At 42.5% G+C, this 21,457-nt stretch overlaps 1 protein-coding gene across 2 annotated transcripts in view; it reads left to right on the top strand.

The window, feature by feature from the left end:
• Positions 1 to 21,457, top strand: part of itgbl1 (integrin, beta-like 1) — a 209,054-nt gene that overhangs the window by 13,243 nt on the left and 174,354 nt on the right. The window lies entirely within an intron of this gene.

Here is a 21,457-nt window from a genome sequence, read left to right as displayed (position 1 = left end):
TGATGGGCAAAGCAGACTCTAACTGGGCTTGTTATCACCAGTGTGGATGATATGGATTCCATTCACTTTGAAGGGGTGCAGGAAGGTAACAGGAGGTTTGATTTGTTGGATGGGCCAAACAGGATAGTTTGAGGTAAAAGGGAGCTGGAGATGGGGGAAACAAGTGATGAACTTCCCCTTCCCCCACTGTGTCTTATAGTGCACTTGATGAGCCAGGTAAGTGGTACCTAGCCAGGGTAGTTTGAATGATTCAACAGTGGTGGGGAAGGGGGGTTGGTTACCCAGGGATAGTGGTGGGGAAGGGGGGTTGGTTACCCAGGGACAGTGGTGGGGAAGGGGGTTGGTTACCCAGGGACAGTGGTGGGGAAGGGGGTTGGTTACCCAGGGACAGTGGTGGGGAAGGGGGTTGGTTACCCAGGGACAGTGGTGTGGAAGGGGTTGGTTACCCAGGGACAGTGGTGGGGAAGGGGAGGGAGGTGGTTAAAAGCAGAGAGATGCTGGAGGAACTCCGCCGATCTCGTAGTGTCCATAGGAGGTAAAGATGTATTACTGACATTTCAGGCCTGATCCCTTCCTCAAGATATGAGTGAAGAACATCACTGAGGAGGAAAGATGTTGGTTACAGAGAGACACAGAGTGGGTGTATAGTGTGTTGAGTGGGAATTCAAGTGCTGACCTCTTGTTTGCCAGTTCCAGGGAGCTATTAACTGGTGTATTCTATGTGTGTTCCAAATCTTTTCAGCACTGAAACAGGCCATTTGGCCCCCTCATCTGTTTGACACTAGCATCCTCCCACGTGTTCTCCATCTCCCTCCATTATGATTCCAGAATCCATAGTATTTTGTTTCAATCACTAGTTTCTCCTTTTATACATCCTTGCTCTTCACTGGTGAAATCCAGAGTAGGTCCCTTGCAGTCAGAATCAGGGGAATATATAATGGGGAATAAGGAAATGGCAGACCAATTAAATTCTTACTTTAGTTCTGTTTTTACAAGAGGGGATTCAAATAACCTCCTAAGGATGTTGGGAAGCATAGAGACTAATGCAAGGGATGTAAGGTAAAACATCATGAGATCAGTATCTCTAAGGACATGGTCTTGGGGAAATTGATGGGATTGAAGGCAGATAAATCCCAAGGGCCTGATAATCTACATCCTAGGGTACTTAAGGAAGTGGCCATTCAGATAGCAGATACTTTAAGAATTATTTTCCAGAACTCGATAGACTCAGGATCAGTACCCATGGATTGGAGGGTAGCTAATGTTACCTCACTATTTAAAAAGGGGGGTAGGGAAAAAGCAGGGAATTATAGGCTGGTGAGCCTTACGTCAGTAGTGTGCAAAATGATGGAATCCATTATTAAGGATGTAATAGTGGAGCATATAACTAGCAGAGAAGGGATCGGACGGAGTCAAAATGGATTTACAAAAGGTAAATGGTGCTTGACAAATCTATTGGAATTCTTTGAGATGGTGACAAGTAAAATAGATGGGGGAGAGCCAATGGATGTGGTGTACCTGGACTTCCAAAAGGCCTTCGATAAGGTCCCGCATAAACGACTGACTTCCAAAATCAAGGCTCATGGGATTGGGGGCAAAGTATTGATGTGGATTGAGAACTGGCTGGCAGGTAGAAGACAGAGAGTTGGGATAAATGGCTCATTTTCTGAGTGGCAGGCGGTGACCAGTGGGGTACCACAGGGATCTGTACTGGGACCCCAGCTGTTCACAATTTACATTAATGATCTGGATGAGGGGATTGGATGTAATATCTCCAAATTTGCAGATGACACTAAGCTAGGAGGGGTTGTGTGCACGGAAGAGGGGGTCAGGAAGCTCCAGTGTGATTTGGATAAATTGAGGGACTGGGCAGATACATGGCAAATGCACTACAATGTGGATAAATGTGAGGTTATCCACTTTGGTAATACAAACCGGAGGGCAGATGACTATTTGACTGGCAATAGATTAAGAGATGGGGAAGTGCAGAGAGACCTAGGGGGTACTTGTACACCAGTCTCTGAAGGTGAGCATGCAGATACAGCAGGTGGTTAAAAAGGCAAATGGTATGCTGGCCTTCATATCAAGAGGGTTTGAGTATAGGAACAAGGATACCTTACTGCAGCTGTACAGGGCCTTGGTGAGACCACACCTGGAGTATTGTGTGCAGTTTTGGTCACCTTATCTAAGGAAGGATGTTCTTGCAATGGAGGGAGTGCAGAGGCGATTCGCCAGGCTGATACCTGGAATGGCAGGAATGACTTATGAGGAAAGATTGCGCAAATTGGGATTGTACTCGCTGGAGTTTAGAAGATTGAGAGGGGATCTCATAGAGACATATAAAATTCTGGCAGGACTGGACAGAATGGATGCAGATGGGATGTTTCCAATGATGGGAAAATCCCGAACCCGGGGCCATGGTTTGAGGATAATAGGCAAACCATTTAGGACTGAGATGAAGAGAATTTCTTTACCCAGAGGGTGGTGAATCTGTGGAATTCATTGCCACAGAGGGCAGTAGAGGCAGGTTCATTAAATATATTTAAGAGGGAATTAGATATATTTCTTCAGTATAAGGGTATTAAAGGTTACGGAGAGAAGGCGGGGACGGGGTACTGAACTTTAAGATCAGCCATGATCTCGTTGAATGGAGGAGCAGGCTCGAAGGGTCGAATGACCTACTCCTGCTCCTATCTTCTATGTTTCTATGTTTCAAGCAATCAAAGTGAAGGTGATCCACGTACCTTCTAGCCTCAATTGCTTATGTCCATGAGTTTCTTGACCAGCACTAAGGGAATAATGGTGCTGAAGGCTAAGCTCTAGCCTATGAAGAGCAGCCGTATGTATGAATTGCTGTTTTGAGGTAACCAAGAGCTGCGTGGAGATACAGCAATATTGCATCTGCTGAGGAGCCATTGTGATGATGGGAGAATTGCAGGGGGTCCAGATCTTTACTTGGGTACATGCTGATCCTGGCCATGACCAGCCTCTCAAAGCATTTCATCACAGTAGAAGTTAGTGCTACTGTGCAGTGGTCATTGAGGCAGCCCATGCTACTCTTCTTGGGTTCTGGGATGATTGATTCCCTTTTGAAGCTGGTGGGAACCTCTGACTGCCACAATGAGAGGTTGAAAATATCTGTGAACCCTCCAGCTAGTTGGTCGGGCCAACTCATCCATACCGACCAAGTTGCCTACCTGAGCCTATCCCATTTACCTGCTTTTGGTCCTTCCCCTCTTTAACCTTTCCTATCCACATTCTAGTAACGCCCTCAGTCCCTTCTGATTGTCCCCTTTGAATCTGATCCCACTATATTTTCACCCGCCTGGTTCCAGATCCTAGCAACTCACCGTGTGAAGATCACTCACATCATCCTGTGCCTTGACAGTGCAATGATCCTCCAGCAGTATCTCTCAACAGAACTACCCTCTAAAAGTACACATTCATCGTTGATGCTCTGACATTGAAGCACTCCCTCAGTGATCCCTCAGTCTTCTTTGGCTTGGCTTCGTGGACGAAGCTGCAGGCTTGTTTGTGGCTGGCAAGTCCGATGTGGGACAGGCAGACACGGTTGCAAGGGAAAATTGCAAGGAAAAAAATACTGCACTGCAATATATCAGTCAATCCAATAATCGTGTGATATTCCCCAGTACTTCCCTTTTTTATTGAAATATACAAACTTTATCCACAATACTCAAAGATTGCCCTTGAAGTTTGCAATATCCCATTGGTGAGTGCTGTCATTTCTTTCCCCTCCTTTTGTCTTTCATTTTCTCTCCCCCTTTCCCCTCACAGTTCCCCTCTTTCCTTTTCACTTGACCTTCCATAAGCAGAGTTTCTGAAGTAATCAAATGCTTAAATCCCTCTCAATGTTCCCTTCATGGTCTTAAGTCTGATGCCCTCCAGGAACCCAGATGCCTTAATTCTCTAGAGTTTCCTTGTCAAAGCCCTCCATGCTTCTGAGAAAATTATACTGTCAGTGGAGGTTAACCCACTTTAGATCTGGTTAATTGTGAGATACGGGTTAATGACCTCTGTTTTTCTTACTAATGTATGTTGAGCTGTGTTGCGTGAACTATTAATATTATCCTGAGTCATGGACAGAATAGAAACATGGTTGAGGAGTGTAATTTAATTATATCCTGGATGTGATTTGCCAGCTGTTTGTTGTTTCACTTGGTGGTTTTAGAACCCAGTTACCTTGAGATTATGGCTTTTACCCTAACCGACCACAGAAATAATGATGGTAATCACACACTCATAACAGAGTGAATTGTCATTGCTAACGGGACTGCTTTGTTAAATTATAAGGTTCTGTCCTTGTATTGTCTGTTGGCATTGTGAAGCTACTGTTTGTGAAGTGCAGATGGAATTTTGCCCTCTCATTCTGGGACAGAGTGAGAGGAATATGCTCAGGTCCAGACAGCCTGGTGTGGGGAGCAGGGATGACAGCTTCAGGCTTCGTTTCCTCACCTCCTCTGGAGGAACTTTCTTCATCCAACTCCTAGCATCAAGAATTCATCAAGGGAATGGTATATCTGCTGGCATGTAGAAAGTCAGAGAATGAGCCAGCTCACCCTTCCATTATAGAGCCATATCGTACAGGGGAGGGAAGGGGGTTGATGCCATTCAACCCAAAAAGCCTGTGCTATTTGTCTCGCTTGCCTGTGTGATAGTACAGACCTATCACCAATGTATATAGTTACAGTATCTAGAGTATGTAATGACTGTGCTTACAGCGATTGGCTGAGAGCTTAGCCACGCCTACTGTCTGGGCCTTAAAGGGTTGTGTCCCTAGCCAGGTCGGATCATTCCGGACTGGTTGGCCACCTGTGAAGAGCTCCTGTCTTTTGCTAATAAAAGCCTTGGTTTGGATCAACAAGTCTTTGGTTCTTTCGACGAGCTCTACAGCCTGCTTTTCTCTGAGAATTGGATGATAACTAGAAAGCTCAGGAGGAGTAAACAAGTCAGTTTTGGTTTTGGAATTTGTCACTGGTGAAGAACTTCAAGGATCAAGCTGCAGGCTCAGCTGTTCACAAATCTAACTCCAAGTCATGGAGCACAGAAACAGGCCATTCAGAATCAGAATTTATTGTCATGAACAAGTCATGAAATTCGGTGCTTTGCTGCCGCATCATAGTGCAAACATGCGTACTATAACCATCTTACAACAATACTACATATATAAAAAAAAATAAAGGTGCACGAAAAGTAAGGCAGTGTCTTTGGTTCATCGATCATTCAGGAATCTGATGGCAGTGGGGAAGAAGCTGTCCTTGTGCCACTGAGTGCTCATCTTTAGGCTCCTATACCTATAGCAGAGTGAAGAGGGCATGGCCTAGGTGGTGGGGGTATGAGGATAGAGCTGCTTTTTTAAGACACCACTTCATGTCGACGTCCTTGATGGAGTGAAGTCTAGTGTCTGTGATGTCGCAGCCCAAGTTAACAACCCTCTGGAGTTTATTCTTGTCCTAAGAGTTGGTGTCTCCATAGCAGGCATTAATGCAACCAGCCAGAATGCTCTCTCCAGGATATACCTGTAGAAGTTTCTTCTCTTCTTTGGCTTGGCTTCGCGGACGAAGATTTATGGAGGGGGTAAAAAGTAAAAAGTCCACGTCAGCTGCAGGCTCGTTTGTGGCTGACAAGTCCGATGCGGGACAGGCAGACACGATTGCAGCGGTTGCAAGGGAAAATTGGTTGGTTGGGGTTGGGTGTTGGGTTTTTCCTCCTTTGCCTTTTGTCAGTGAGGTGGGCTCTGCGGTCTTCTTCAAAGGAGGTTGCTGCCCGCCAAACTGTGAGGTGCCAAGATGCACGGTTTGAGGCGTTATCAGCCCACTGGCGGTGGTCAATGTGGCAGGCACCAAGAGATTTCTTTAGGCAGTCCTTGTACCTTTTCTTTGGTGCACCTCTGTCACGGTGGCCAGTGGAGAGCTCGCCATATAACACGATCTTGGGAAGGCGATGGTCCTCCATTCTGGAGACGTGACCCATCCAGCGCAGCTGGATCTTCAGCAGCGTGGACTCGATGCTGTCGACCTCTGCCATCTCGAGTACTTCGACGTTAGGGGTGTAAGCGCTCCAATGGATGTTGAGGATGGAGCGGAGACAACGCTGGTGGAAGCGTTCTAGGAGCCGTAGGTGGTGCCGGTAGAGGACCCATGATTCGGAGCCGAACAGGAGTGTGGGTATGACAACGGCTCTGTATACGCTTATCTTTGTGAGGTTTTTCAGTTGGTTGTTTTTCCAGACTCTTTTGTGTAGTCTTCCAAAGGCGCTATTTGCCTTGGCGAGTCTGTTGTCTATCTCATTGTCGATCCTTGCATCTGATGATATGGTGCAGCCGAGATAGGTAAACTGGTTGACCGTTTTGAGTTTTGTGTGCCCGATGGAGATGTGGGGGGACTGGTAGTCATGGTGGGGAGCTGGCTGATGGAGGACCTCAGTTTTCTTCAGGCTGACTTCCAGGCCAAACATTTTGGCAGTTTCCGCAAAGCAGGACGTCAAGCGCTGAAGAGCTGGCTCTGAATGGGCAACTAAAGCGGCATCATCTGCAAAGAGTAGTGCAGAGAACAAAACAAAGGACTCTACATCACCTTTGTTGACCTCACCAAAGCCTTCGACACCGTGAGCAGGAAAGGGCTTTGGCAAATACTAGAGCGCATCGGATGCCCCCCAAAGTTCCTCAACATGATTATCCAACTGCACGAAAACCAACAAGGTCGGGTCAGATACAGCAATGAGCTCTCTGAACCCTTCTCCATTAACAATGGCGTGAAGCAAGGCTGTGTTCTCGCACCAACCCTCTTTTCAATCTTCTTCAGCATGATGCTGAACCAAGCCATGAAAGACCCCAACAATGAAGACGCTGTTTACATCCGGTACCGCACGGATGGCAGTCTCTTCAATCTGAGGCGCCTGAAAGCTCACACCAAGACACAAGAGAAACTTGTCCGTGAACTACTGTAGAAGTTTACGGGAGTCTTAACTGACATACTGAACTGCCTCAGGCACTTCACAAAGTATAGCTGCTGGCAAGCCTTCTTTGTGATTGCATCAATGTGGAGGCTCCAGGTCAGATTTTCGGAGATGATGACACCCAGGAATTTGAAGTTCTTGTCTTTCTCCACTACCGAGCCCTTGATGAGGACAGGGTCGTGTTCCCCTGACTTCCTCCTGAAGTCCACAATCATCTTGGTTTTGCTGACGTTGAGCGCAAGGTTGTCTTTGATACACCATTCAACGAGCTGAATACCTCCCTCCTGTACACTTCCTCATTGCCATTTGTGATTCTGCTGACAACTGTGGTGTCATTGAAAAATTTGTAGATGGATTTGGAATTGTGCCCAGCCACACAGTCATGGGTGTATAACGAGTAGAGCAATGGGCTAATTACACATTTTGGGGTGCACTTGCATTGATGATCAGTGAGGAGGAGGCATTGTTTCCATTTTGTACTGACTGTGGTCTTCTGATGAGAAAGTCAATGATCCAGTTGCAGAGGTGGGGACAGAGGCCTAGAGTTTCTTGACCAGCACTGAGGGAATAATGGTGTTGAAGGCTAAGCTCTTGCCTATGAAGAGCAGCCGTATGTATGAATTGCTGTTTTGAGGTAACCAAGAGCTGCACGGATAGTCAGTGATATTGTATCTGCTGAGGAGCCATTGTGATGATGGGAGAATTTCAGGGGGTCCAGATCTTTACTTGGGTGTATGCTGATCCTGGCCATGACCAGCCTCTCAAAGCATTTCATCACAGTAGAAGTTAGTGCTACTGTGCAGTGGTCATTGAGGCAGCCCATGCTACTCGGGTTCTGGGATGATTGATTCCCTTTTGAAGCTGGTGGGAACCTCTGACTGCCACAATGAGAGGTTGAAAATATCCGTGAACACTCCAGCTAGTTGGTCGGGCCAACTCATCCATACCGACCAAGTTGCCTACCTGAGCCTATCCCATTTACCTGCTTTTGGTCCTTTCCCCAATTTAACCTTTCCTATCCACATTCTAGTAATGCTCTCAGTCCCTTCGGATTCTGAATCTGATCCCACTATACTTTCACCCGGCTGGTTCCAGATCCTAGCAACTCACCATGTGAAGACCACTCACATCATCCTGTGCCTTGACAGTGCAATGATCCTCCAGCAGTATCTCTCAACAGAACTACCCTCTGAAAGTACACATTTATCGTTGATGCTCTGACATTGCAGCTCTCCCTCAGTGATCCCTCAGTACTGCACTGCAATATATCAGTCAATCCAATAATCGTGTGATATTCCCCAGTACTTCCCTTTTTTATTGAAATATACAAACTTTATTCAAACTACAACATTATAAACAGAAAAGACACATAGAGCTACAACGAAAGCCAAAAACTACCATAACATGTGGCAACAAAACTGTGAGAAGCAGTAATTTTGACCACCTCTCTATTACACAATATTACACATCAAATTAAAACATGATTTTTATCATCAACCACACACATGATTTCCTGGGGGGCTCACTGTTCCCTGAACAAGGACACCATCCCCTCAGACAACACATAACCACTCCAACACCACATGGGCCCAAGCATATCCCTGAAAGTCAAGCAGTCAACTCTCCCCATGCCATCGACTGCCCTCCCAGTACTTCCCCTTCCCACAGTGTGACACTCCTTCGCACATTACCCCCCCCCACCCCACAGTGCAATATTCCCTCAGCACATCCCCTGCAAATGTGCAGCACCTCCTTTATTCTTCCTCTCTATATAGCTCTGCTATGACAGTGTGGCATTTTTTACATGCGCTTCCCACTTGCAGTGAACCATAGTATAGCTGCTTTGACCATCTGGGTCTCCCTCAGCATTACCTCACCAGCTCCCACACATACTCAGCTCTGATCTAAAGTGAGAAGACTTGTTATCTAAAGTTGTTGAATGCAATATTCTAAAAAGCCATGGGATTGAGACACTGATTCAGAGGGCTGCTGTGGGCTTCATTGGACAGTGTATAAGGTCAAAGAGGAGGGTGATGTCCTGAAGGGACAGGCAACTGGCAGAGACTTACTGAATGAAAGGAAGTGTTCTGCAAAGGACTCACCCAAACTGTATTTGCTTCCTCTGGTGCAGAGAACAGTGATTGTAGACACTAAATTGGACAAATGCAAGCTATCATTGTATCTTAGCCACCATCACCTCTATTCATGTGCCATTCAGGGCTTCTGGGTCTGCATTTATTTACACACTTTCTCTTTGTTCTCTCCATCCCTCCTCCTTTTCTGCAAATTCAAACCATGTTTGATTTACATCTTTTCCCAGAGATATTGCCCAATCTGCTGTATCCAGCATTTGTTCGTCTTGTGGTTGTAAGGTAAGGTTCTGTGAAGGAGATAATGAGAGGTGTCTGTGGGACAGCTCTCCCAACTTAGCCCCCAGTCCCCAGATGTTTGTGAGGCCATAAGACTTTAAGCCAAATATCAAATGGGTGAATTCTGCTCCTTTGAGTCTATTCTGCCATTCAGATCATGGTTGATGTATTTTTTTTTCCTCTCAAACCCATTCGCCTGCCTTCTCCCCATAACCTTTGACACCATTATTAATCACAACTTGTGTTTTAAATCTACCCAGATACATGCCCTTTACCACCATCTGTGGCAACAAATTCCCTCTGGCTGAAGAAATTCTTCTCCTCTCTGTACTAAAAGGCCATCCTTTTATTCTGAGCTGCACCCTCCAGTCTGACACTATTCCACTGCTAGGAACATCATCTCCACATTCACTCTATCAATATTTTGCCTTAGGTGCTCCCTCATCCCAAACACATGGAAGGTTAAAAATTAGTTGCTGTAAATTGTTTCAGGCAGCAGAGCAAAGAATGAACGGGGAAATGACAGGCATATGAGAAAGGTGTCTGCCTGTCCCGCATCGGACTTGTCAGCCACAAACGAGCCTGCAGCTGACATGGACATTTACCCCTCCATAAATCTTCGTCCGCGAAGCCAAGCCAAAGAAAAAAGAATGTAGTAGGGATACAAAACACAAAAATGTTGGAGAAACTCAGCAGATCACACTGTATATATTGGAAGCAAATAGATATAACCAATATTTTGGGTCTGAGCCCTTCGTCAAAGCATTAAGGAAAAAGCAGGCAGGTGCCTAAATAAAGGAGGAGGAGGGGAGAGGAAGGTGAAGGAGCACAGACCAACAGGCAAGAGGTCATAGGTGAGGATGAGTGGAGGGCAGAAGAGAAAAAAGCTGAGATGATTAGGAGAGGAGTAGCTTGCTGAATGGAGAGGGAAGGGGTGGGGGTGGAGAAAAGGAGAGAGGTATAGGGAAAGTGAGAGAGTCAGGGAGAGGGGTGAATGCGACTATGTGGATGGTTCCTCTAAGAGCTGGGTCAAATTAACTTTTATGGTGTAATAAAAAGTTGAAAGTCAGTCTATACCTTCATGGATCCCACATGATTCAACAAATTCAATCTTTCTGGTATCATCCTTGTGTTTAAATAGAAGAAACTCTCTTCTGTACCTCTCGACTTGGAATAATATTTCAGCAAACTTGCTGCAGATGTGTGAAAGTTTTGCAATAGATCAAGCAACCACAGAAAGCTTTCCAACTGGACGTTTTTGTTCCTATTGTTGAGAAGCTGCCAAAACCAACTTGCTCAAAGATGCATACAGATGTATGGTTCCTGACTCCACAAGTAACAGCAGATGTCTGTGTGTTATTTTTGAAGTGAGCGCCACTCTGCAGTAAAACATAGAACATTACAGCAAAGTGTAGGCCTTCGGCCCAAGATGTTGTGCTGACCTATGGAAACCTACTCCACAATAATATAATTTTTCTATGTGCTGCTCCAGGTACTGGTGCACTTATCTTCATTGATGATGTAACTGCTGATGACAGTAGCAAAATGAGGTGTATCTGCTCAAGTTAGAGCAAATACCTCCAAACCCATTGAACGGTGCTTTGTCCGACAGCAAAACAATGATCCCAAATGAACTACTAAAGCAACAAAGGAGTTTTTCAAAGTTAAAATCTGGAAAATTTTTGAATGGCCGAGTCAGTCATCTGATCTAAATCCAATTGATATGCTAAAGATAAATCTTGAGGGCAACTTGTGACAGCCAATTAACTTACCAACCTACTTATCTGTGGTCCCCAAAACAAGCAGGAGCTGAAGATGGCAGCAGTAGAGGCCTGGCAGAGCATCATCAAAGAAGATACACAGCACCTGATGATGTTTATGTATCACAGACTCATGCAAGGGACATACAATAAAGTACTAAATATGACTATTTTACTATCAATAAATTAACTAAATTCCAAATTTCATTTGTTAAAATATCTTCAGTAGTGGCTAAGCAATATATTGCAATTACTTGGAAATCTGACTCCCTTCTACATTTGATTCAAAATTTTAAACTGTGGAGCATAGGGGCAAATAAAGGGAAAAAGAGCCTTTGCCCCAAACATTATGGAGGGCACTGTATCCTGATGGAACTCTACCTCAGTTTTCCAAGCAGGAGGACTAATTTGTTGGCCAGCAAATCATTTTTAAGCTTTCTTTCAAAGCAGGAACAATCGTGAGTTGTACCTTTTTAGTTCAGTTTACCAACGTGCGGAACTGCTTTCAATTCTCCAGGAATTAACAGCAAGCTCCTGGTAAAGCTCAGGAGAGATGAGGAGAAAGGAATAAAGTTATTTTTCAGTTTCTATAACCAAGTTTCATTCCATTTGCATCAAGATTTGTTGGCAGAAGTTGACATTGACTGACTGATAGCCAAAAGTCATCCAATAAAGTCATAGTAGTTTTTTTCTTTGCTTTTTGATTGGCTGTGGGTCGGTGAATAGGTGGAGCATAGTAACAATTAATCAACCAAGTAGGCAATGATGAACCCCCAAGAACTGGTACTCCATCTGCTTGTTCAGGCAACTCAAACTCTCCAAATTTAGATAGATCTGTGTGGGGAAAGAATGGATAGGATTTTAGCATCCCTTTCATTTTTGCACAATGAGCATTAGAATGAAGAGGACGAAAAATGCAATCCTGAAGCAATGTTGAAAAGACAGTGGTCAATTCATGCACGACAAGATTCCATTTGCTTGAGGACTTTGGCTTGTAGCTGCTTTGCCGGTCCGGTGAACTTAATTCAGTCCTCATCTCAGGCATGAGGTTTGCATATTCTCCCCATGGTGGCATGGGTTCTGCCTTCAACTCCACCCCCCAACCAGGAAGCTCTGGTTTCCTCCCACATCACACAAATGAGTGGGTTGGTAAGTTAATTGGCTGTCGCAAGTTGCCATCTAGTGTGTAGGTGAGTGGTGGAACCTGGGAGAGTGTTGGCAAGAATGTGGGGGAGAATAAAATGGGAACACTGAAACTGAGTGGTTGATGGATAGCATGAAACACAGTGAGTCAAAGGGTCTGTTTCTGTGTTGTGCAATCTTGAGACCACTGAGCCACTAATGACCAGACAATATTTTTAGGGATGTTGTGAGGGATAAACTAGGGTACACAAAACTTGTAGTTAGAGTCTGCCAATTATAGCACTGCCGTTGATAGGAACAGCCAAGGAAGTGGCTATCTCGTTCAATTAAATTGATGTAAATCATTGAGGGGCTATTCTTACAATTTTAAATGTTCATTCTTCAAATTCAAATGTGCAGAGAAGGTTGGGATTTATTGTTGTTGGTGCTTCAAACCTTATGGAGTTGTTTCAGGGGTAGTTTGGAGCCCAACAAATTGGTGAGGTCTGGAGTCGCATACTGTATGAGCCTAGACAGGAAGCGTGTAAGGTTCCACCAGCTAAATGCCCATGGTATGGAGGGCAGGATTCCTTTCCTAAAGGGGTGGACCTTCTTCCAGTCAATCAGTCTGGTTTTCTTATACAATAATCTCATTCATGGGTAATATGACTTTTACAGAAAGTGTATCAAAGGCAAGGGATTTGTATGATGGTCTGAGCCTCATTCATCACTCTCTGCAGTTGGTTGGAGTCTTGGGCAGAGCAGTTCCTGCCCCAAGCAGATATGCACCTTGACTGGGTGCTTTCAATGGTGCATCTGTAGAAGTTGTTTGACATGCCAAATATTTTCAGATTTCTGAGGAAGTAGGGGGACTGATGCTCTTTCTTGGCCATTGCATCAACCTGGGTAAACCAGGACAGATCAGTGGAGATGTTTACCCTCAGAAATTAAAGCTGTCCACTATCTCCACCTGAGCTTTAATGATGCAGACCAGCGAGTGAGGTCTTCCTGCAGTCTATAATTCTCTCCTTAGTGTGGCTGACATTGAGGGAGATGTTGTCCTTGAAACAAAGCCACAAGTTCCTCTACCTCCCTCAGGATTTAGACATCATTGTTAGAGGTCCTGCCTTCAATAGTGATGTCATCTGCAAATTTATAGATGGAGGACACATCAGGTACTCCATCTGGACCTGTTGCTTTTGGAAATTCATTCTCCAATGGCCAATCTGATATCTGCAGCAGTAACCATGGGTAAGAGTATGTCTGAGGTTGAGGGGGTTTGTGCTGCTGGTCTCCTGCTCGAAGTGAGTGGAGAACATACTGAGCTAATCAGGAAGGGATGCACTGTTGCTTGTTATTCTCCCATGATGGAATGTGGGCCCTGTCTCAGGTGGCCAGTGTCTGTGAGAATCACCTGGTGCTCAGTCCCTGGTTCGTTATTGCCTCTCATGGCCTTGCCTTGGTCATGCCTGGATCTGGGTCACCTGACAGTTCAGTCACGGATTACAGCTGGGGAACACACGGAGCGCTCTCATTGGCACACTGACCACCACACACTGATGAACTCAGCATTTGTTTTTTTGAATCTTTTTTCACAAATATTCATAATAAACTCCAGTATCAATATATATATATTAAGCTTTTTTTCTAAAAACCAACAAAACAGCCCATCCCCCCTTTCATAATATAAATCTGCACACAGTCAGGTTTCACATTTCTATTGACTATAAAAATCTATATGGGAAAGTCGCATGCAGGATACCTTAGCAGGATCTATTATTGTCCATTTTATTATTATAGTTATAATTGGGCCTCTGTATGATCCAAATATGGCTGCCATAGCTTAACAAATATGTTATATTTGTTCTTTAAATTATATTTAATTTTTTCCATAGGTATGCAACTATTTATCTCAGCAGTACATCATGCTATATGAAGAGGGGAGTCAGATTTCTAAGTAATTGCAATATATTGCTTAGCCACTGCTGAAGATATTTTAACAAATGAAATTTGGAATTTAGTTAATTTATTGATTATTTCAATAAAGTTACCTAAAAGATAAAGCTCTGGGTTGTCCGCGAATGCTCTCCCTGTTATCCTTGTTAATATTTCAGCAATATCCTGCCAAAAAGGTTTCACCTTGGTCCTAATTTGTCTCTTAAAAAAGATTTTAATTGCAGGAAAAAGAAGAATGTTCTGATGGATAATCCAAATTTGATCCTCAACTGTTTGAATGACATTAACTACCCCTGATTATAACAATCCTCAATACACCTGATCCCTTTCTGGCACCAGGTGTCCAGGATCCTGTCGCCCAGTGTCTTGGGTATTAAATTGTTCTGGGTCAAGGGTGTATTGGGAAACAACCCCACCTTCAATCCAATACATTGATGTATTTTTTTCCAAGTCTGTAATACATATTTTAACATGAGGTTATGTTTTTTTCAAATTGATTTGATGTTCTATTTGTATATAAACTCTCCTGCTATCCTTTCCCCTATCACATTTAGTCCAATTTGTGCCCAAGAAGGGGGCCACCTCCCTCAAACAGTAAGGCAATAAACCTCACTTGGGACCCCAATAATATTTATTTTAATCTGACAGTTTTAAACCTCCTAATTTATATTCCCATGTTAATTTTTTCCATGGAGACTTTAGCCACCTTCGCACTCCACAAAAAGTTTCTGACACATTAATTGAGCATCTTGAAGAAGCACTGGGGCAATGGAATGAGCAGCATTTGAAAAAGATATTGCAGTCTTGGCGTCACCTTCATTCTTATACAATCTACTCTGCCCACTAATGTTATGGGCAGAGCTCGCCATCTAACCAAGTCCTCCTCAATCTTCCAAGCAAAGGGAGATAATTTAACATATACATTGCATAAGTCTTTGTCCACTCTTATACCCAGGTACTTGATGCCTTCCTGTGACCACTTAAATTGGGTTCCCTGATGGTAAGGTCTATAATTTACATTGTTTCCCAAGACCTTCCCATAATCCTCCTGCGTGGTCTTCAATTTGGCCAATGATGCCCCAGGGTCCATCAAATATACTAACACATTGTCAGCAAATAGATTGATTTTGTGTTCCACCTACCCTCCTTAAACCCCTTTATGTCAGGATTCCACTGAATGGTTTCCACAGTGGCTCAATGGCCAATATAAACAGAGTTGGCGACAGAGGGAAGCCTTGCCTACTAGATCTCCTTAGTGAGAACATTGGAGACATCTGCCCATTTGTAATCATTTTGGCCTTGGTTTTGTGATACAATGTTCTCATCCAATTTATAAATATTTGTCCCAGTCCAAATTTCTCCATTACTTTAAACAGGAAGACCCATTCCAATCTGTCGAAGGTCATCTCCATTTCCAAAGATACAGCCATCCCCCAACTGCACCAGATGTATTATATTAAGTTACCTAGCTACGTTATCTGCAGTTTGCTTTTATTGAATTAATCCAGCCTGAACTGGATTTGTTAATTTTGGTAAATATTTTGCCAACCTATTGTTCAATGCTTTTGCTATAATTTTAAAATCTGCGTTCAATAGTGACATAAGCCTGTAAAAGGCAGACTTCAATGGATCCTCATCTTTTTATGGGATCACTGTGATAATTTCTGTCGAAAAAGACTCTGGGAGGGTATGTGTTTCCGCTGCCTGATCCACCACCTTCATAAGGAGCATTAAAGGGGCATTAAATGACTCTACCAGAGTGCAGTGCTGTGGAGATTCTAATTTAACAGGGGAATGCATTTAAATTTATTTCTCGGATGTATTTCTTATTCAGGTGAGGGCCCGAAGCCAGGACTACACCAGTCAAGGGGAAGATGGGAGTCAGACTTGGGAAAACAATTAATGAACCTTGGTGGGAAGACTTATGTATGAATAGCTTGATAGGAATTGTCAATGCCAGAAACAAGCCTGTACAGTACAACTTCCAGCATCAGTTGTACCTCACATCACAAAAATCAAAGTCAGAAATTTTGGAAATATGCTTTAGATTAGGTGTAGAGATAGGAACCTTTGTCCACTCCACCTGGCTGTGTACGAAAGTAAGATCCTTCTGGCTAGACCTAGGGGGCATTCTGATAAAATTTACAAAAGTGGACTTTCCACAGGATCCGGAATTATTCCTTCTGGGAGATATTAGTGAAGTGCAGTTTAGATTATTCAATCACCAAATTCAATTTGCAAAGGTCGCTTTGTCAATAGCCAGGAAGTGTATAGCAGTGGTGTGGAAGTCTGACTCTCAACTTAGTATTGCATGATGGAATATGAAAATGCAGAGTTGCATTCCTCTGGAGAATATTACTTATAACTTGAGAAAGAAGTATGACACGTTCATTCAAGTGTGGCAGCCTTATCTGATGCACATAGGTGTGCAGACATGATCTATATCCACCCGCCTTCCTCCCTACCCCCCTTGAGTAATGAGATAAGAAACAAACCATCCCACCAGGTAAATATAGGAGAGGGTGAATTGAGGTTGTGGCACAGAAGATGTGTTTTAATTTTTAGCTTTAATTTTAATTTTTATTCTTTATCTTTTATCCTTTATGGTTTATTTAATATTCAAAAAGGTCTCACCTTCACACATATTGCATGTAAAAACATTCCTGTTTCTGTCCCACATCTAAAACACATCTCTGATATTTCAGGTTTTGATGCAACTTCTGTGGTGTAAGATATAGTTGGTGGAGGAAGTTCTATTGAACTAATCCGTATCTTGCATTTATAATTGATGTCATACTATCCAAACACTAGTCAGACCAGCATCTTTCTGATGTTGCAACACCTTGGTCTGACTCCCATCTCTCTCTTGATCTCTGTAAACCTTGTTTTGCACTTTCACTCTGGAGAGCATAATACATTTTTGTTATAAATTTAGATGTATTCCCCAGCCAGATCATTTGTTCTATTTCACTAATTTCAGGTGGGACCAACATTGGCCCCCATCTTTCTCTCAGGTACGATCTTAGCTGTAGAAAACAGAAGAAAGTTCCATTAGCTCATATTTATGTCTTAGTTGTTCAAAAGACATAAGAAGTCTCTCTGCATAGCAATCATTAATATATTTTATTCCTTTGTCATACTAGGAGTTTAGTATCCTGTTGCCCAGATTTGTGGGCAGCAACATATTTTTACATAATAGTGAGATTCCTCCTTTTTTTTCCAATACACTCATTAATTTCTTGCCATATTCTGATCATATGTATTATCTGTCTTTTTTGTTATTGACTTAACATGCCACTTATAAATAAAGTCCTTCACTGTCCCCTATCTTATTGAATACAATCCTATTCGGATCCAAGAGGTGGGGACTGTAGAGCGTGTCGAAAGAATCAAAGGCTTGTTGATCCAAACCAAGGCTTTTATTAACTAAAAGACTGGAGCATATCACATCTAGGTTGACCAGTCCAGAATGACCTGGTCTGGCTAGGAGCAATCCTTTAAGACCTGTCAGTAGCTATGCTCTCAGCCAATCACAGTCATCCCTCACTACAATCTGTACATATATACATTGGTGATAGAATCTGTACTATCACAGGGACAGTGGTATCTTCTTCAAAGAAGAATGAAAGAAATGTAGCTTGTGCTGATAAATAATACTTCCTAAAATCCAGAAGCCTAGTCCTCCCAGTTTATAGTCCCATGTTAATTTTTCCAGTGAAGTTCTTGGTGCCTTATAATTCCATAGGAATTGCCTTATAATTATTTAATAATTTAAAGAATTTTTTTTTTTTTTTTTTTTCGGTAGTGCAATAGGCAGTGACTGAAAATTATACTGCAATCTTGGCATCACATTCATTTAATGTAATTTACTCTTCCCACTAGAGTAATTGACAGATCTTTCAATTTCTGTAGCCCTTTCTCTAATTTTTCTAAAAAGAGGAGTGTAATTTAATTTGTATAAATTCTGTAAATTATTATTTGTCATTATTTGTAAATATTTGATTCCATCTGTCTTTCATTTAAATCTATTATCTTTGATATTCTTTTTCCAGTTTTGTTATATCTTTCCCCAGATCATCCAATTTTGTATTATATTCTCTTTTGAGATTTTTTTTGTATAAGAAATAGCTTGTCCTCTCAAGTAAGCTTTAAGCATGTCCCATGTTGTTAAAAAGCTATTATCAGTGGAAGGGAGATTAGTTTCACAAAACAGTTCTATCTGTCTCTTAATAAACTCACAATAGTCTTTCCTTCTCAACGGTGTGGCATTGAGACAACATCTATATATATTTTCTTGTTTTTCCATTATTGCAATAGTTAAGATTAATGGTGAGTGATATGATAGAAGTCTTGCCAAATATTCCATTTTTATCACTCTACTTTTTAACTGGGCAGACATTAAAAACAAATTAATCCTTGTATGAGAGTCATGTACCCTAGAACGATAGTCCCTTTCTACAGGGTTAAGTTGCCTCCATATATCAATCAAATTTAAATCATTCATAAATGATAGTGTCATTTTTGTAGCTTTTGCCCTTGTTACCATTCTTGCTGATTTATCCAATACTGGATCCAAACAGAAATTAAAGTTTCCCACAACCAATATATTTTGTTTCCCCTCTGCTGCTTTTAAAAAAGTATCCTTCATAAAGGCTTCATCGTCATAATTTGGTGCATATATATTCATGAACGCCCATGATTCTGCATAAATTTTACAATGTGCCAGTACAAATCTTCCGGTTTGGTTAGGCAATATGTCTAGTATTATTAATAGTGTATCCTTATTTATTAAAATTGCTACTCCTCTTGCCTTTGAGTCAAATGAAGATGATATTACTTGTCCCACCCATCCTCTTTTTAATTTGGCATGTTCTGATTTTGTAAAATGTCTTTCTTGTAGAAAGACTACATCTGCCTTAAATTTTTTTTAAGTGTGCCAAGACCCGCTTACTCCTCATTGGCTTGTTTAGCCCATTAAAATTAAGACTAATAAACTTTAACATTCTATCCATACCAATTTCTAAACAAATATTGTTTATCAGTGAAACCTTTTTTGGTTGTTTAAATGATAGTGATCTTTCCCCTTTAAGAAACACATATAATATCCCTGCCCTTACAGTGATGTAAACAGAAAACCCTGAAAACCCATGAAAAAAGCCCGTGAAAAAAGCCCGTGAAAAAAGCCCGTGAAAAAAGCCCGTGAAAAAAGCCCGTGAAAAAAGCCCGTGAAAAAAGCCCGTGAAAAAAGCCCGTGGAATCTTCCGAGGAAGAAGAACTCCTCCTTTTTGCGCCATCATGTAAAAATGCTCCTCTCCCGGCACCATTATTCCCCCTTCGACCAGAGTCTCCACCCTGTAATTGCTTTTACCAAGTTTTTGCTCGTTTTTTTGAGCTCTCTGTGTTCATTTCGATAATGTTTCCTTTCAAACAATAAATACAAGATGGTTCAAAAATATAACTTTTACTTCGTCCCATTGTAAACATTTTTCTCGGTCTTCTTATTTGGTAACCTTAATCTTTTCATAATCTTCATTTAAAAAAAAAATTCTACCTTGTTCTTAGTCTTGAAAAATCGCTGATTACCTTCCACTACTTCAACCCTCAGAGTCGAGTGGTATATCATAGAGTATTTCAAATTTTTAGAACACAGTTGTCTTTTTACATTGTGAAACTACTTTCTTTGGTTAATCAAAGTAGGACTAAAATCATGAAAGAATAGCACTTTTTCAATCTCAGGCAGACCATTATTTTGCTTAAGAGTATTCATATGCTGCTCCCAGTATTGTCTGCTGTTCCCAGTAACTCAAAAGTCTTACCAGGACCGGTTGTGGTTGTTGATCACCGGCTCTTCTGGGTCTGTAGAGCTCGTCGAAAGAACCAAAGACTTGTTGATCCAAACTAAGGCTTTTATTAGCAAAAGATAGGAGCTCTTCACAGGTGGCCGACCAGTCCGGAATGATGCGAACTGGCTCAGGACACAACCCTTTAAGGCCCAGACAGTAGGCGTGGCTTAGCTCTCAGCCAATTGCTGCAAGCACAATCTAGATACTGCAACTATATACACTATATACATTGGTGATAGATCTGTACTATCACAGGGTCTAAGGGTTCTATATGTAATTTTCTTTGAATTTATTTTCTCCCAGCACTTGTGGCATCCATGTTTCAAAGAAGTTCACCAGGTCTCTCCCTTTGATCCCCTCTTTTAACCTAATAATTCGGACATTGTTATCTCTGCTGAAATTCTCCATGTGGTCGATCTTGTCCAGCATACCTTGTCTGTCCAAATCCCATTTCTTTTCATTTTCTTCCATAGCTTTTAACTTTCTTGTGGTTTTGCCAAATCAGTTTCCACTTGGGGCCATTCATTGCATTAAATCTTCAACAGTGTCCTTAAATTCTGTCATCCTCTCTGACATGTCTCGCATTGCAATTTTGATGCCTGTAAAGCAATTACAAAAATTTTTCATTTTCTCCACGTAATGGTATGATTGTGTGTGCTAATTGGCTCGAGCTGGCCCGCCCCCTGATGACACACTCACCTGGGCTCCTCCCCTGGGACCCAGGCCATAAAGGTTGGGCCACCTCGCTTTTCCCTGCACTTCCCTAGTTTGGATCTGGGCCAGCTCAAGTTTTCTGAACAATAAAGCCTATCGTTCCCCTCAGTCTTTGTCCTTGTGATTATTGGGGCAACTGGTAGTGGCCAACACTCCAGGATAATATTTAGGTCTTGTCTTGACTCACTAGCTCTGCCAGGGTCCCCAGCTATTCTAAACATGGCTTTGGGTTGAACAACATGCTTTAATCCCACTTGCCCACATTATGCCCAGACTCTTCCAATTCCCTCCTATCAGTATAGAAAAATAACATACCTGCCCCCACCACATCACTTTGTCTGGCAGCTCATACCACATGCCCATCACCTTCTCTGTGATGAACTGTCTCCTCACATCCCTTCTAAATCCCAGACTCCCCTCATCTTTTACTTTCACCTCATCCTAGATTCTCTTACTCTAGAAAACCATCAGACGTCTCCACTTTCCTTCATTTCTGGCCTCTCTAGTTCATGCCTGAGGTTAATCACTCCACGTCTTCAGCTGCGTGGACCCCGAGCTACGGATATTCCTCTGCCTCTCAGACAATGCCAAAATCTTCCTCTGCAACCAAACTTTTGCTCACCCCTTCTCCCCCCACCAAATATTGCTGAAATAATTCTTGGTCAATACCACATTCAAGGTGCTCTGTGAATGTCTCTTGCTGATGTTGCAATATATA

The sequence above is a fragment of the Narcine bancroftii genome, chromosome 7 (assembly GCF_036971445.1).
Source record: "Narcine bancroftii isolate sNarBan1 chromosome 7, sNarBan1.hap1, whole genome shotgun sequence".
NCBI lineage: Eukaryota > Metazoa > Chordata > Chondrichthyes > Torpediniformes > Narcinidae > Narcine > Narcine bancroftii.
The sequence above is the reverse complement of the archived record's forward strand: the minus strand, read 5'-3'. Positions and strand labels throughout refer to the sequence as shown.